The 18,615-nt window shown below is 32.9% G+C and overlaps 3 non-coding genes across 3 annotated transcripts; all 3 read right to left on the bottom strand.

Moving 5' to 3' along the window:
* Nucleotides 1-325: 325 nt before the first annotated feature.
* TRNAM-CAU lies at nt 326-398 on the bottom strand. Its single transcript has one exon. It is a non-coding gene; the product is annotated as a tRNA-Met (tRNA).
* Nucleotides 399-8,851: 8,453 nt separating this feature from the next.
* On the bottom strand, nt 8,852-8,924 carry TRNAM-CAU. Its single transcript has one exon. It is a non-coding gene; the product is annotated as a tRNA-Met (tRNA).
* A 1,625-nt stretch (nt 8,925-10,549) lies between these two features.
* On the bottom strand, nt 10,550-10,621 carry TRNAM-CAU. Its single transcript has one exon. It is a non-coding gene; the product is annotated as a tRNA-Met (tRNA).
* Nucleotides 10,622-18,615: the final 7,994 nt, after the last annotated feature.

Genomic DNA, 18,615 nt, shown 5'->3' with positions numbered 1-18,615 from the left:
TGAAACTTGAAGGAATTTAATGAAATTAGTAAATTTAAATTCAGAAAATTATAATATCTGACGGGTTTTTAAAAAATTACACGACTTGGGTGTCCAAATATTACCCTGAACTAGTACTCTCCGAAGTTTAATGATTTACGTGATAATTTACTAAATTATAAATATTTCTACTATTAGAATTAAACGAATTAGATATGCTAGGAATAATCCCTATGCCTTTCCCATGCAAAGCAACACTCTACCATTTGAGCTACATCCCTACTATTATACAAAATACAATTTATATATAAATCAGAAAACTATTCAAAACATGTCGACACACTATTATCAGAGCCAAGTTTCGATCCTGGGACCTGTGGGTTATGGGCCCACCACGCTTCCGCTGCGCCCACTCTGATTTTGCTTTGGTGCAAAACGAATAAAGATATATCTTGTACTTTAATTTTTCCACAACTTGGTTTTCGCCAGAGCTTATTTAGTGAGGTTTAAACATGCAAGAGTATGATGTAGTTATGTTTCGGGGGAGTATTGTAAATAAACATATGTGGACATTACGTACTAGAGAAATTATAATAATATCTCTCACTTTACTCTGTTGCATTCTTGTGATGTAAACAATATAATTTTTCACGGGATAAAGTTAGAAATTGTACCCTTTTCTTTTCTTTCAACCTCATCCAAGTTTTCCTCAACAGAGATTGTGTGATTAGGTGCCCTCAACCAATCTTGTGCGTAGGCTTCCACAATTTTAGGTGTTAAGAAAACACCTTAAGGCATCTAATACCCTACCACTAGTACTAAATGCACTCTTAGAGCAACTGTGGATATGGATACAACTAGTAGATCCCTTACCATTTTTGTGAGAATAGGAAATATCTCACTATTCACCTTCCACCGCCTAAGCACATCAAATTCAGCAGTTTCTTCCTCTTCCACTATATTTTCACTCAATTAAGTATGCAGTTCAGTCTACTTACTGCTTCCACCACCACTCTCATTTTCTGTTATTTAGCTGGCCTTTCAACCAAGACAAAGTTTTTCGAACTGTAGTTTCAGAATGGACATATTTTGATACAAATTGCGAAATAAGGGATGAAGACCGCACAGAGGTGACACTGTAGGTAGCCTGCATAGTCATTAAACAGCTCATCCAATGCACCTTGAACCTTTGCAAAGTAAGATTTGCTTTTTCTTCAACATACAACAGGGCAAATTGGTGAGGCATATTCTCAATCTTATCATTGCGATCCAAAATATTGACATAAAATATCAAGAAACTCATTTTTTCTTGATCCCTCCAAAATTTTTCAAACTTTAGTTTCATTTGACACCCCCTTACCTAAAAAAAAAAAAATAGAACATAGAATCATAGACACGAAAAACTCATAGACATATTCACTCATAAATCTTTGAAAATTATACACAGAAAAATCATAAACAGTTTACCTTACATAGCTATATCCCCTACTAATGTTTTTATAGTCAAAATACATCTATATGTAATACAAAACGTGTAATATAAATCAGAAGGGCATTAACCATTTGGTCCATTAAGATTTTTTCTATTATATATTGATGTCAATTTGTATTTTCTTATGTGTAATTGTTTTATATACGAAACTGAAAATTTATATGTTCTATTTTATATTTATTTTCGTAGATTTGATGAACTGTAGTTGTCATTTGAAAATTGAAGGAATTTAATGAAATTAGTAAATTTAAATTCAGAAAATTATATATCTGACGGGTTTTAAAAAATTACACGAGTTGGGTGTCCAAATATTACCCGTGAACTAGTACTCTCCCGAAGTTTAATGATTTGCGTGATCGAATTTACTCAATAATAAATATTTCTACTATTAGAATTAAACGAATTAGATATGCTAGGAATTAATCCTATGCCTTTCCCATGCAAATCAAGCACTCTACCATTTGAGCTACATCCCCTACTATTATACAAAAATACAATTTATATATAATCACGAAAACTATTTCAAAAAATGTTGACACACTATTATCAAGCTAGTTTCGATCCTGGGACCTGTGGTTATGGCCCACACGCTTCCGTTGCGCCACTCTGATTTGCTTTGGTGCAACACGAATAAAGATATATCTTGTACTTTCATTTTTCCACAACTTGGTTTTCGCCAGAGCTTATTTAGTGAGTTTAAACAAGGCAAGAGTATGATGTAGTTATGTTCGGGAGTATTGTAAATAAACATATGTGGACATTACGTACTAGAGAAATTATAATAATATCTCTCACTTTACTCTGTTGCATTCTTGTGATGTAAACAATATAATTTTTCACGGGATAAAGTTAAAAATTGTACCCATTTCTTTTCTTTCAACCTCATCCAAGTTTTCCTCAACAGAGATTGTGTGATTAGGTGCCCTCAACCAATCTTGTGCGTAGGCTTCCACAATTTTAGGTGTTAAGAAACACCTTAAGGCATCTAATACCCTACCACTAGTACTAAATGCACTCTTAGAACAACTGTGGATATGGATACAACTAGTAGATCCCTTACCATTTTTGTGAGAATAGGAAATATCTCACTATTCACCTTCCACCGCCTAAGCACATCAAATTCTGCAGTTTCTTCCTCTTCCACTATATTTGCACTCAATTAAGTATGCCAGTTCAGGTCTACTTACTGCTTCCACCACCACTCTCCATTCTCTATTATTTAGCTGACCTTTCAACCAAGACAAAGTTTTTTGAACTATAGTTTCAGAATGGACATATTTTGATACAAATTGCGAAATAAGGGGATGAACACCGCACAGAGGTGACACTGTAGGTAGCTGCATAGTCATTAAACAGCTCATCCAATGCACCTTGAACCTTTGCAAATTAAGATTTGCTTTTTCTTCAACATACAAAAGGGCCAAATTGGTGAGGCATATTCTCAGTCTTATCATTGCGATCCAAAATATTGACATAAAATATCAAGAAACTCATTTTTTCTTGAACCCTCCAAAATTTTTCAAACAATAATTTCATTTGAGACCCCTTACCCTAAAAAAAAAAAAAAATAGAACATAGAATCATAGACACGAGAAAACTCATAGACATATTCACTCATAAATCTTTGAAAATTATACACAGAAAAATCATAAACAGTTTACTTTACATAGCTATATCCCCTACTAATGTTTTTATAGTCAAAATACAATCTATATGTAATACAAAACGTGTAATATAAATCAGAAGGGCATTAACCATTTAGTCCATTAAAGATTTTTTCTATTATTCTATTTGATGTCAATTTGTATTTTTCTTTTTGTGTTATTGTTTTATATACGAAACTGAAAATTTATATGTTCTATTTTATATTTATGTTCGTAGATTTGATGAACTGTAGTTGTCATTTGAAACTTGGAGGAATTTAATGAAATTGGTAAATTTAAATTCAGAAAATTATATATCTGACGGGTTTTTAAAAAAATTACACGAGTTGGGTGTCCAAATATTACCCGTGAACTAGTACTCTCCCGAAGTTAATGATTTGCGTGATCGAATTTACTCAATAATAAATATTTTACTATTAGAATTAAACGAATTAGATATGCTTATGCCTTTCCCATGCAAAGCAATCACTCTACCATTTGAACTACATCCACTATTATACAAAATAAATATTTCTACTATTAGAATTAAACGAATTAGATATGCTTTATGCCTATCCCATGCAAAGCAAGCACTCTACCATTTGAACTACATCCCCTACTATTATACAAAATACAATTTATATAACACACTATTATCATAGCCAGGTTTTGATCTTAGGACCTGTGGGTTATGGGCCCACCACGCTTCCGCTGCGCCACTCTAATTTTGCTTTGGTGCAACACGAATAAAGATATATCTTGTACTTTAATTTTTCGAAAACTTGGTTTTCGCCAGACCTTATTTAGTGACGTTTAAACAAGGCAAGAGTATGGTGTAGTTATGTTACCGGGGAGTATTGTAAATAAACATATGTGGACATTACATACTAGAGAAATTATAATAATATATCTCACTTTAATCTGTTGCATTCTTGTGATGTAAACAATATAATTTTTCACGGGATAAAGTTAGAAATTGTACCCTTTTCTTTTCTTTCAACCTCATCCAAGTTTTCCTCAACAGAGATTGTGTGATTAGGTGCCCTCAACCAGTCTTGTGCGTAGGCTTCCACAATTTTAGGTGTTAAGAAACACCTTAAGGCATCTAATACCCTACCACTAGTACTAAATGCACTCTTAGAGCAACTGTGGATATGGATACAACTAGTAGATCCCTTACCATTTTTGTGAGAATAGGAAATATCTCACTATTCACCTTCCACCGCCTAAGCACATCAAATTCAGCAGTTTCTTCCTCTTCAACTATATTTGCACTCAATTAAGTATGCAGTTCAGTCTACTTACTGCTTCCACCACCACACTCCATTTTCTGTTATTTAAGCTGGCCTTTCAACCAAGACAAAGTTTTTTCGAACTGTAGTTTCAGAATGGACATATTTCTATTCAAATTGCGAAATAAGGGGATGAAGACCGCACAGAGGTGACAATGTAGGTAGCTGCATAGTCATTAAACAGCTCATCCAATGCACCTTGAACCTTTGCAAAGTAAGATTTGCTTTTTCTTCAACATACAACAGGGCAAATTGGTGAGGCATATTCTCAATCTTATCATTGGGATCCAAAATATTGACATAAAATATCAAGAAACTCATTTTTTCTTGATCCCTTCAAAATTTTTCAAACTTTAGTTTCATTTGAGACCCCCTTACCTAAAAAAAAAAAAAAAAAATAGAACATAGAATCTATAGACACGAAGAAACTCATAGACATATTCACTCATAAATCTTTGAAAATTATAAACAAAAAAATCATAAACAGTTTACCTTTACATAGCTATATCCCCTACTAATGTTTTTATAGTCAAAATACAATCTATATGTAATACAAAACGTGTAATATAAATCAGAAGGGCATTAACCATTTGGTCCATTAAAGATTTTTTCTATTATTATATTTGATGTCAATTTGTATTTTTCTTATGTGTAATTGTTTTATATACGAAAACTGAAAATTTATATGTTCTATTTTATATTGATTTCGTAGATTTGATGAACTGTAGTTGTCATTTGAAACTTGAAGGAATTTAATGAAATTAGTAAATTTAAATTCAGAAAATTATATATCTGACGGGTTTTTTAAAAAAATTACACGAGTTGGGTGTCCAAATATTACCCGTGAACTAGTACTCTCCCGAAGTTTAATGATTTACGTGATCGAATTTACTCAATAATAAATATTTCTACAATTAGAATTAAATGAATTAGATATGCTAGGAATTAATCCCTATGCCTTTCCCATGCAAAGCAAAGCACTCTACCGTTTGAGCTACATCCCCTACTATTATACAAAATACAATTTATATAACACACTATTATCATAGCCAGGTTTCAGATCTTAGGACCTGTGGGTTATGGGCCCACACGCTTCCGCTGCGCCACTCTGATTTTGCTTTGGTGCAACACGAATAAAGATATATCTTGTACTTTAATTTTCCACAACTTGGTTTTCGCCAGAGCTTATTTAGTGAGGTTTAAACAAGGCAAGAGTATGATGTAGTTATGTTTCGGGGGAGTATTGTAAATAAACATATGTGGACATTACGTACTAGAGAAATTATAATAATATCTCTCACTTTAATCTGTTGCATTCTTGTGATGTAAACAATATAATTTTTCACGGGATAAAGTTAGAAATTGTACCCTTTTCTTTTCTTTCAACCTCATCCAAGTTTTCCTCAACAGAGATTGTGTGATTAGGTGCCCTCAACCAATCTTGTGCGTAGGCTTCCACAATTTTAGGTGTTAAGAAACACCTTAAGGCATCTAATACCCTACCACTAGTACTAAATGCACTCTTAGAGCAACTGTGGATATGGATACAACTAGTAGATCCCTTACCATTTTTGTGAGAATAGGAAATATCTCACTATTCACCTTCCACCGCCTAAGCACATCAAATTCAGCAGTTTCTTCCTCTTCCACTATATTTGCACTCAATTAAGTATGCAGTTCAGTCTACTTACTGCTTCCACCACCACACTCCATTTTCTGTTATTTAGCTGGCCTTTCAACCAAGACAAAGTTTTTCGAACTGTAGTTTCAGAATGGACATATTTTTCTTCAAATTGCGAAATAAGAGGATGAAGACCGCAACAAAGGTGACAATGTAGGTAGCTGCATAGTTATTAAAACAGCTCATCCAATGCACCTTGAACCTTTGCAAAGTAAGATTTGCTTTTTCTTCAACATACAACAGGGCAAATTGGTGAGGCATATTCTCAATCTTGTCATTGGGATCCAAAATATTGACATAAAATATCAAGAAACTCATTTTTTCTTGATCCCTTCAAAATATTTCAAACTTTAGTTTCATTTGAGACCCCCTTACCTAAAAAAAAAAAAAAATAGAACATAGAATCATAGACACGAAAAACTCATAGACATATTCACTCATAAATCTTTGAAAATTATACACAGAAAAATCATAAACAGATTACCTTTACATAGCTATATTCCCTACTAATGTTTTTATAGTCAAAATACAATCTATATGTAATACAAAACGTGTAATATAAATCAGAAAGGGCATTAACCATTTGGTCCATTAATGATTTTTTCTATTATTATATTCATGTCAATTTGTATTTTTCTTATGTGTAATTGTTTTATATACGAAACTGAAAATTTATATGTTCTATTTTATATTTATTTTCGTAGATTTGATGAACTGTAGTTGTCATTTGAAATTGAAGGAATTTAATGAATTAGTAAATTTAAATTCAGAAAATTATATATCTGACGGGTTTTTAAAAAATTACACGAGTTGGGTGTCCAAATATTACCCCGTGAACTAGTACTCTCCCGAAGTTTAATGATTTACGTGATCGGAATTTACTCAATAATAAATATTTCTACCAATTAGAATTAAATGAATTAGATATGCTAGGAATTAATCCCTATGCCTTTCCCATGCAAAGCAAGCACTCTACCGTTTGAGCTACATCCCCTACTATTATACAAAATACAATTTATATATAAATCACGAAAACTATTTCAAAAAATGTCGACACACTATTATCAGAGCCAGGTTTCGGATCCTGGGACCTGTGGGTTATGAGCCACCACGCTTCCGCTGCGCCACTCTGATTTTGCTTTGGTGCAACACGAATAAAGATATATCTTGTACTTTCATTTTTCCACAACTTGGTTTTCGCCAGAGCTTATTTAGTGAGGTTTAAACAAGGCAAGAGTATGATGTAGTTATGTTTCGAGGGAGTATTGTAAATAAAACATATGTGGACATTACGTACTAGATAAATTATAATAATATCTTTCACTTTACTCTGTTGCATTCTTGTGATGTAAACAATATAATTTTTCACGGGATAAAGTTAAAAATTGTACCCTTTTCTTTTCTTTCAACCTCATCCAAGTTATCCTGAACAGAGATTGTTTGATTAGGTGCCCTCAACCAATCTTGTGCGTAGGCTTCCACAATTTTAGGTGTTAAGAAACACCTTAAGGCATCTAATACCCTACCACTAGTACTAAATGCACTCTTAGAGCAACTATGGATATGGATACAACTAGTACATCCCTTACCATTTTTGTGAGAATAGGAAATATCTCACTATTCACCTTCCACCGCCTAAGCACATCAAATTCAGCAGTTTCTTCCTCTTCCACTATATTTGCACTCAATTAAGTATGCAGTTCAGTCTACTTATTGCTTCCACACCACTCTCCATTTTCTGTTATTTAGTTGGCCTTCAACCAAGACAAAGTTTTTCGAACTGTATGTTCAGAATGGACATATTTTGATTCAAATTGCAAATTAAGGGGATGAAGACCACACAGAGGTGACAATGTAGGTAGCTACATAGTCATTAAACAGCTCATCCAATGCACCTTGAACCTTTGCAAAGTTAGATTGCTTTTTCTTCAACATACAACAGGGAAAATTGGTGAGGCATATTCTCAATCTTATCATTGGGATCCAAAATATTGACATAAAATATCAAGAAACTCATTTTTCTTGATCCCTTCAAAATTTTTCAAACTTTAGTTTCATTTGAGACCCCCTTACCTAAAAAAATAAAAAAAAAAATAGAACATAGAATCATAGACACCAAAAAACTCATAGACATATTCACTCATAAATCTTTGAAAATTATACACAAAAAAATCATAAACAGTTTACCTTTACATAGCTATATCCCTACTAATGTTTTTATAGTCTAAATTACAATCTATGTGTAATTACAAAACGTGTAATATAAATCAGAAGGGCATTAACCATTTGTCCATTAAAGATTTTTTCTATTATTATATTTGATGTCAATTTGTATTTTTCTTATGTGTAATTGTTTTATATACGAAAACTGAAAATTTATATGTTCTATTTTATATTTATTTCGTAGATTTGATGAACTGTATTGTCATTTGAAACTTGAAGGAATTTAATGAAATTAGTAAAATTTAAATTCAGAAAATTATATATCTGACGGGTTTTTTAAAAAAATTACACGAGTTGGGTGGTCCAAATATTACCCGTGAACTAATACTCTCCCGAAGTTCAATGATTTACTTGATCGAATTTACTCAATAATAAATATTGCTACTATTAGAATTAAACGAATTAGATATGCTAGAATTAATCCCTATGCCTTTCCATGCAAAGCAAGCACTTTACCATTTGAGCTACATCCCCTACTATTATACAAAATACAATTTATATATAAATCAGGAAAACTTTTTCAAAAATGTTAACACACTATTATCCAAAGCCAAGTTTCGATCTTGAGACCTATGGGTTATGAGCCCACCACGCTTCCGCTGCGCCACTCTGATTTTGCTTTGGTGCAACACGAATAAAGATATATCTTGTACTTTAATTTTTCCACAACTTGGTTTTCGCCAGAGCTTATTTAGTGAGGTTTAAACATGGCAAGAGTATGATGTAGTTATGTTTCGGGGGAGTATTGTAAATAAACATATGTGGACATTACGTACTAGAGAAATTATAATAATATCTCTCACTTTACTCTGTTGCATTCTTGTGATGTAAACAATATAATTTTTCACGGGATAAAGTTAGAAATTGTACCCTTTTCTTTTCTTTCAACCTCATCCAAGTTTTCCTCAACAGAGATTGTGTGATTAGGTGCCCTCAACCAATCTTGTGCGTAGGCTTCCACAATTTTAGGTGTTAAGAAACACCTTAAGGCATCTAATACCCTACCACTAGTACTAAATGCACTCTTAGAGCAACTGTGGATATGGATACAACTAGTAGATCCCTTACCATTTTTGTGAGAATAGGAAATATCTCACTATTCACCTTCCACCGCCTAAGCACATCAAATTCAGCAGTTTCTTCCTCTTCCACTATATTTGCACTCAATTAAGTATGCAGTTCAGTCTACTTACTGCTTCCACCACCACTCTCCATTTTCTGTTATTTAGCTGGCCTTTCAACCAAGACAAAGTTTTTCGAACTGTAGTTTCAGAATGGACATATTTTGATACAAATTGCGAAATAAGGGGATGAAGACCGCACAGAGGTGACACTGTAGGTAGCTGCATAGTCATTAAACAGCTCATCCAATGCACCTTGAACCTTTGCAAAGTAAGATTTGCTTTTTCTTCAACATACAACAGGGCAAATTGGTGAGGCATATTCTCAATCTTATCATTGGGATCCAAAATATTGACATAAAATATCAAGAAACTCATTTTTTCTTGATCCCTCCACAATTTTTCAAACTTTAGTTTCATTTGAGACCCCCTTACCTAAAAAAAAAAATAGAACATAGAATCATAGACACGAAAAACTCATAGACATATTCACTCATAAATCTTTGAAAATTATACACAGAAAAATCATAAACAGTTTACCTTTACATAGCTATATCCCCTACTAATGTTTTTATAGTCAAAATACGATCTATATGTAATACAAAACGTGTAATATAAATCAGAAGGGCATTAACCATTTGGTCCATTAAAGATTTTTTCTATTATTCTATTTGATGTCAATTTGTATTTTTCTTATGTGTAATTGTTTTATATACGAAACTGAAAATTTATATGTTCTATTTTATATTTATGTTCGTAGATTTGATGAACTGTAGTTGTCATTTGAAAACTTGAAGGAATTTAATGAAATTAGTAAATTTAAATTCAGAAAATTATATATCTGAACGGGTTTTTAAAAATTACACGAGTTGGGTGTCCAAATATTACCCGTGAACTAGTACTCTCCCGAAGTTTAATGATTTACGTGATCGAATTTACTCAATAATAAATATTTCTACTATTAGAATTAAACGAATTAGATATGCTAGGAATTAATCCCTATGCCTTTCCCATGCAAAGCAAGCACTCTACCATTTGAGCTACATCCCCTACTATTATACAAAATACAATTTATATATAAATCACGAAAACTATTTCAAAAAATGTCGACACACTATTATCAGAGCAAGGTTTCGATCCTGGGACCTGTGGGTTATGGGCCCACCACGCTTCCGCTGCGCCACTCTGATTTTGCTTTGGTGCAACACGAATAAAGATATATCTTGTACTTTAATTTTTCCACAACTTGGTTTTCGCCAGAGCTTATTTAGTGAGGTTTAAACAAGGCAAGAGTATGATGTAGTTATGTTTCGGGGGAGTATTGTAAATAAACATATGTGGACATTACGTACTAGAGAAATTATAATAATATCTCTCACTTTACTCTGTTGCATTCTTGTGATGTAAACAATATAATTTTTCACGGGATAAAGTTAGAAATTGTACCCTTTTCTTTTCTTTCAACCTCATCCAAGTTTTCCTCAACAGAGATTGTGTGATTAGGTGCCCTCAACCAATCTTGTGCGTAGGCTTCCACAATTTTAGGTGTTAAGAAACACCTTAAGGCATCTAATACCCTACCACTAGTACTAAATGCACTCTTAGAGCAACTGTGGATATGGATACAACTAGTAGATCCCTTACCATTTTTGTGAGAATAGGAAATATCTCACTATTCACCTTCCACCGCCTAAGCACATCAAATTCAGCAGTTTCTTCCTCTTCCACTATATTTGCACTCAATTAAGTATGCAGTTCAGTCTACTTACTGCTTCCACCACCACTCTCATTTTCTGTTATTTAGCTGGCCTTTCAACCAAGACAAAGTTTTTTCGAACTGTAGTTTCAGAATGGACATATTTTGATACAAATTGCGAAATAAGGGGATGAAGACCGCACAGAGGTGACACTGTAGGTAGCTGCATAGTCATTAAACAGCTCATCCAATGCACCTTGAACCTTTGCAAAGTAAGATTTGCTTTTTCTTCAACATACAACAGGGCAAATTGGTGAGGCATATTCTCAATCTTATCATTGGGATCCAAAATATTGACATAAAATATCAAGAAACTCATTTTTTCTTGATCCCTCCACAATTTTTCAAACATTAGTTTCATTTGAGACCCCCTTACCTAAAAAAAAAAAATAGAACATAGAATCATAGACACGAAAAACTCATAGACATATTCACTCATAAATCTTTGAAAATTATACACAGAAAAATCATAAACAGTTTACCTATTACATAGCTATATCCCCTACTAATGTTTTTATAGTCAAAATACAATCTATATGTAATACAAAAACGTGTAATATAAATCCGAAGGGCATTAACCATTTGGTCCATTAAAGATTTTTTCTATTATTCTATTTGATGTCAATTTGTATTTTTCTTATTGTGTAATTGTTTTATATACGAAACTGAAAATTTATATGTTCTATTTTATATTTATGTTCGTAGATTTGATGAACTGTAGTTGTCATTTGAATCTTGAAGGAATTTAATGAAATTAGTAAATTTAAATTCAGAAAATTATATATCTGACGGGTTTTTAAAAATTACACGAGTTGGGTGTCCAAATATTACCCGTGAACTATTACTCTCCCGAAGTTTAATGATTTACGTGATCGAATTTACTCAGTAATAAATATTTCTACTATTAGAATTAAACGAATTAGATATGCTAGGAATTAATCCCTATGCCTTTCCCATGCAAAGCAAGCACTCTACCATTTGAGCTACATCCCCTACTATTATACAAAATACAATTATATATAAATCAGAAAACTATTTCAAAACATGTCAACACACTATTATCAAGCAAGTTTCGATCCTTAGGACCTGTGGGTTATGGGCCCACCACGCTTCCGCTGCGCCACTCTGATTTTGCTTTGGTGCAACACGAATAAAGATATATCTTGTACTTTAATTTTTCCACAACTTGGTTTTCGCCAGACCTTATTTAGTGAGGTTTAAACAAGGCAAGAGTATGATGTAGTTATGTTTCGGGGGAGTATTGTAAATAAACATATGTGGACATTACGTACTAGAGAAATTATAATAATATATCTCACTTTACTCTGTTGCATTCTTGTGATGTAAACAATATAATTTTTCACGGGATAAAGTTAGAAATTGTACCCTTTTCTTTTCTTTCAACCTCATCCAAGTTTTCCTCAACAGAGATTGTGTGATTAGGTGCCCTCAACCAATCTTGTGCGTAGGCTTCCACAATTTTAGGTGTTAAGAAACACCTTAAGGCATCTAATACCCTACCACTAGTACTAAATGCACTCTTAGAGCAACTGTGGATATGGATACAACTAGTAGATCCCTTACCATTTTTGTGAGAATAGGAAATATCTCACTATTCACCTTCCACCGCCTAAGCACATCAAATTCAGCAGTTTCTTCCTCTTCAACTATATTTGCACTCAATTAAGTATGCAGTTCAGTCTACTTACTGCTTCCACCACCACACTCCATTTTCTGTTATTTAGCTGGCCTTTCAACCAAGACAAAGTTTTTCGAACTGTAGTTTCAGAATGGACATATTTCTGATTCAAATTGCGAAATAAGGGGATGAAGACCGCACAGAGGTGACAATGTAGGTAGCTGCATAGTCATTAAACAGCTCATCCAATGCACCTTGAACCTTTGCAAAGTAAGATTTGCTTTTTCTTCAACATACAACAGGGCAAATTGGTGAGGCATATTCTCAATCTTATCATTGGGATCCAAAATATTGACATAAAATATCAAGAAACTCATTTTTCTTGATCCCTTCAAATTTTTCAAACTTTAGTTTCATTTGAGACCCCTTACCTAAAAAAAAAAAATAGAACATAGAATCATAGACACGAAAACTCATAGACATATTCACTCATAAATCTTTGAAATTATACACAGAAAAATCATAAACAGTTTACCTTTACATAGCTATATCCCTACTAATGTTTTTATAGTCAAAATACAATCTATATGTAATACAAAAAGTGTAATATAAATCAGAAGGGCATTAACCATTTGGTCCATTAAAGATTTTTTCTATTATTCTATTTTATGTCAATTTGTATTTTTCTTATGTGTAATTGTTTTATATACGAAACTGAAAATTTATATGTTCTATTTTATATTGATTTTCGTAGATTTGATGAATCTGTAGTTGTCATTTGAAACTTGAAGGAATTTAATGAAATTAGTAAATTTAAATTCAGAAATTATATATCTGACGGGTTTTTTAAAAATTACACGAGTTGGGTGTCCAAATATTACCCGTGAACTAGTACTCTCCCGAAGTTTAATGATTTGCGTGATCGAATTTACTCAATAATAAATATTTCTACTATTAGAATTAAATGAATTAGATATGCTAGGAATTAATCCCTATGCCTTTCCCATGCAAAGCAAGCACTCTACCGTTTGAGCTACATCCCCTACTATTATACAAAATACAATTTATATAACACACTATTATCATATGCCAGGTTTCAATCTTAGGACCTGTGGGTTATGGGCCCACCACGCTTCCGCTGCGCCACTCTGATTTTGCTTTGGTGCAACACGAATAAAGATATATCTTGTACTTTAATCTTTCCTACAATTGGTTTTCGCCAGAGCTTATTTAGTGAGGTTTAAACATGGCAAGAGTATGATGTAGTTATGTTTCGGGGGAGTATTGTAAATAAACATATGTGGACATTACATACTAGAGAAATTATAATAATATCTCTCACTTTACTCTGTTGCATTCTTGTGATGTAAACAATATAATTTTTCACGGGATAAGGTTAGAAATTGTACCCTTTTCTTTTCTTTCAACCTCATCCAAGTTTTCCTCACAGAGATTGTGTGATTAGGTGCCCTCAACCAATCTTGTGCGTAGGCTTCCACAATTTTAGGTGTTAAGAAACACCTTAAGGCATCTAATACCCTACCACTAGTACTAAATGCACTCTTAGAGCAACTGTGGATATGGATACAACTAGTAGATCCCTTACCATTTTTGTGAGAATAGGAAATATCTCACTATTAACCTTCCACCGCCTAAGCACATCAAATTCAGCAGTTTCTTCCTCTTCACTATATTTGCACTCAATTAAGTATGCAGTTCAGTCTACTTACTGCTTCCACCACCACACTCCATTTTCTGTTCTTTAGCTGGCCTTTCAACCAAGACAAAGTTTTCGAACTGTAGTTTCAGAATGGACATATTTCTATTCAAATTGCGAAATAAGGGGATGAAGACCGCACAGAGGTGACACTGTAGGTAGCTGCATAGTCATTAAACAGCTCATCCAATGCACCTTGAACCTTTGCAAAGTAAGATTTGCTTTTTCTTCAACATACAACAGGGCAAATTGGTGAGGCATATTCTCAATCTTATCATTGGGATCCAAAATATTGACATAAATTATCAAGAAACTCATTTTTCTTGATCCCTTCCAAAATTTTTCAAACTTTAGTTTCATTTGAGACCCCCTTACCTAAAAAAAAAAAAAATAGAACATAGAATCATAGACACGAGAAAACTCATAGACATATTCACTCAAAATCTTTGAAAATTATACAACAAAAAATCATAAACAGTTTACCTTTACATAGCTATATCCCCTACTAATGTTTTTATAGTCAAAATACAATCTATATGTAATACAAAACGTGTAATATAAATCAGAAGGGCATTAACCATTTGGTCCATTAAAGATTTTTTCTATTATTATATTTGATGTCAATTTGTATTTTTCTTATGTGTAATTGTTTTATATACGAAACTGAAAATTTATATGTTCTATTTTATATTGATTTTCGTAGATTTGATGAACTGTAGTTGTCATTTGAAACTTGAAGGAATTTAATGAAATTAGTAAATTTAAATTCAGAAAATTATATATCTGACGGGTTTTTAAAAATTACACGAGTTGGGTGTCCAAATATTACCCGTGAACTAGTACTCTCCGAAGTTTAATGATTTACGTGATCGAATTTACTAAATTAAAAATATTTCTACTATTAGAATTAAACGAATTAGATATGCTAGGAATTAATCCCTATGCTTTCCCATGCAAAGCAAGCACTCTACCATTTGAGCTACATCCCCTACTATTATACAAAATACAATTTATATATAAATCAGGAAAACTATGAAGACTATTTCAAAACATGTCGACACACTATTATCAGAGCCAGGTTTCAATCCTGGGACCTATGGGTTATGGGCCCACCACGCTTCCGCTACACCACTCTAATTTTGCTTTAGTGCAACACGAATAAAGATATATCTTGTACTTTAATTTTTCCACAACTTGGTTTTCGCCAGAGCTTAATTTAGTGAGGTTTAAACAAGGCAAGAGTATGATGTAGTTATGTTTCGGGGGAGTATTGTAAATAAACATATGTGGACATTACGTACTAGAGAAATTATAATAATATCTCTCACTTTACTCTGTTGCATTCTTGTGATGTAAACAATATAATTTTTCACGGGATAAAGTTAGAAATTGTACCCTTTTCTTTTCTTTCAACCTCATCCAAGTTTTCCTCAACAGAGATTGTGTGATTAGGTGCCCTCAACCAATCTTGTGCGTAGGCTTCCACAATTTTAAGGTGTTAAGAAACACCTTAAGGCATCTAACACCACTACCACTAGTACTAAATGCACTCTTAGAGCAACTGTGGATATGGATAAAACTAGTAGATGCCTTACCATTTTTGTGAGAATAGGAAATATCTCACTATTCACCTTCCACCGCCTAAGCACATCAAATTCAGCAGTTTCTTCCTCTTCCACTATATAAGCACTCAATTAAGTATGCAGTTCAGTCTACTTACTGCTTCCACCACCACTCTCCATTTTCTATTATTTAGCTGGCCTTTCAACCAAGACAAAGTTTTTCGAACTGTAGTTTCAGAATGGACATATTTTGATACAAATTGCGAAATAAGGGGATGAAGACCGCACAGAGGTGACACTGTAGGTAGCTGCATAGTCATTAAACAGCTCATCCAATGCACCTTGAACCTTTGCAAAGTAAGATTTGCTTTTTCTTCAACATACAACAGGGCAAATTGGTGAGGCATATTCTCAATCTTATCATTGGGATCCAAAATATTGACATAACATATCAAGAAACTCATTTTTTCTTGATCCCTCCAAAATTTTTCAAACTTTAGTTTCATTTGAGCCCCCTTACCTAAAAAAAAAAATAGAACATAGAATCATAGACACGAAAAACTCATAGACATATTCACTCATAAATCTTTGAAAATTATACACAGAAAAATCATAAACAGTTTACCTTACATAGCTATATCCCCCTACTAATGTTTTTATAGTCAAAATACGATCTATATGTAATACAAAACGTGTAATATAAATCAGAAGGGCATTAACCATTTGGTCCCACTAAAGATTTTTTCTATTATTCTATTTGATGTCAATTTGTATTTTTCTTATGTGTAATTGTTTTATATACGAAACTGAAAATTTATATGTTCTATTTTATATTTATGTTTGTAGATTTGATGAACTGTAGTTGTCATTTTGAAACTTGAAGGAATTTAATGAAATTAGTAAATTTAAATTCAGAAAATTATATATCTGATCGGGTTTTTAAAAAATTACACGAGTTGGGTGTCCAAATATTACCCGTGAACTAGTACTCTCCCGAAGTTTAATGATTTGTGTTATCGAATTTACTCAATATATAAATATTTCTACTATTAGAATTAAACTAATTAGATATGCTAGGAATTAATCCCTATGCCTTTCCCATGCAAAGCAAGCACTCTACCGTTTGAGCTACATCCCCTACTATTATACAAAATACAATTTATATAACACACTATTATCATAGCCAGGTTTCAATCTTAGGACCTGTGGGTTATGGGCCCACTACGCTTCCGCTGCGCCACTCTGATTTTGCTTTGGTGCAACACGAATAAAGATATATCTTGTACTTTAATCTTTCTACAACTTGGTTTTCGCCAGACCTTATTTAGTGAGGTTTAAACAAGGCAAGAGTATGATGTAGTTATGTTTCGGGGGAGTATTGTAAATAAACATATGTGGACATTACGTACTAGAGAAATTATAATAATATCTCTCACTTTACTCTGTTGCATTCTTGTGATGTAAACAATATAATTTTTCACGGGATAAAGTTAGAAATTGTACCCTTTTCTTTTCTTTCAACCTCATCCAAGTTTTCCTCAACAGAGATTGTGTGATTAGGTGCCCTCAACCAATCTTGTGCATAGGCTTCCACAATTTTAGGTGTTAAGAAACACCTTAAGGCATCTAATACCCTACCACTAATACTAAATGCACTCTTAGAGCAACTGTGGATATGGCATACAACTAGAAGATCCCTTACCATTTTTGTGAGAATAGGAAATATCGCACTATTCACCTTCCACCGCCTAAGCACATCAAATTCAGCAGTTTCTTCCTCTTCCACTATATATAGCACTCAATTAAGTATGCAGCTCAGTCTACTTACTCTTCCACCACCACTCTCCATTTTCTGTTATTTAGCTGGCCTTTCAACCAAGACAAAGTTTTCGAACTGTAGTTTCAGAATGGACATATTTTGATACAAATTGCGAAATAAGGGGATGAAGACCGCACAGAGGTGACACTGTAGGTAGCTAGCTGCATAGTCATTAAACAGCTCATCCAATGCACCTTGAACCTTTGCAAAGTAAGATTTGCTTTTTCTTCAACATACAATAGGGCAAATTGGTGAGGCATATTCTCAATCTTATCATTGGGATCCAAAATATTGACATAACATATCAAGAAACTCATTTTTTCTTGATCCCTCCAAAATTTTTCAAACTTTAGTTTCATTTGAGCCCCCTTACCTAAAAAAAAAAATAGAACATAGAATCATAGACACGAAAAACTCATAGACATATTCACTCATAAATCTTTGAAAATTATACACAGAAAAATCATAAACAGTTTACCTTTACATAGCTATATCCCCTACTAATGTTTTTATAGTCAAAATACGATCTATATGTAATACAAAACGTGTAATATAAATCAAAAGGGCATTAACCATTTGGTCCACTAAAGATTTTTTCTATTATTCTATTTGATGTCAATTTGTATTTTTCTTATGTGTAATTGTTTTATATACGAAACTGAAAATTTATATGTTCTATTTTATATTTATG

This window comes from Ipomoea nil, unplaced genomic scaffold, assembly GCF_001879475.1.
Source record: "Ipomoea nil cultivar Tokyo-kokei standard unplaced genomic scaffold, Asagao_1.1 scaffold1801, whole genome shotgun sequence".
NCBI classification, from domain to species: Eukaryota; Viridiplantae; Streptophyta; class Magnoliopsida; order Solanales; family Convolvulaceae; genus Ipomoea; species Ipomoea nil.
This window is presented reverse-complemented; position numbering and strand designations above follow the sequence as displayed.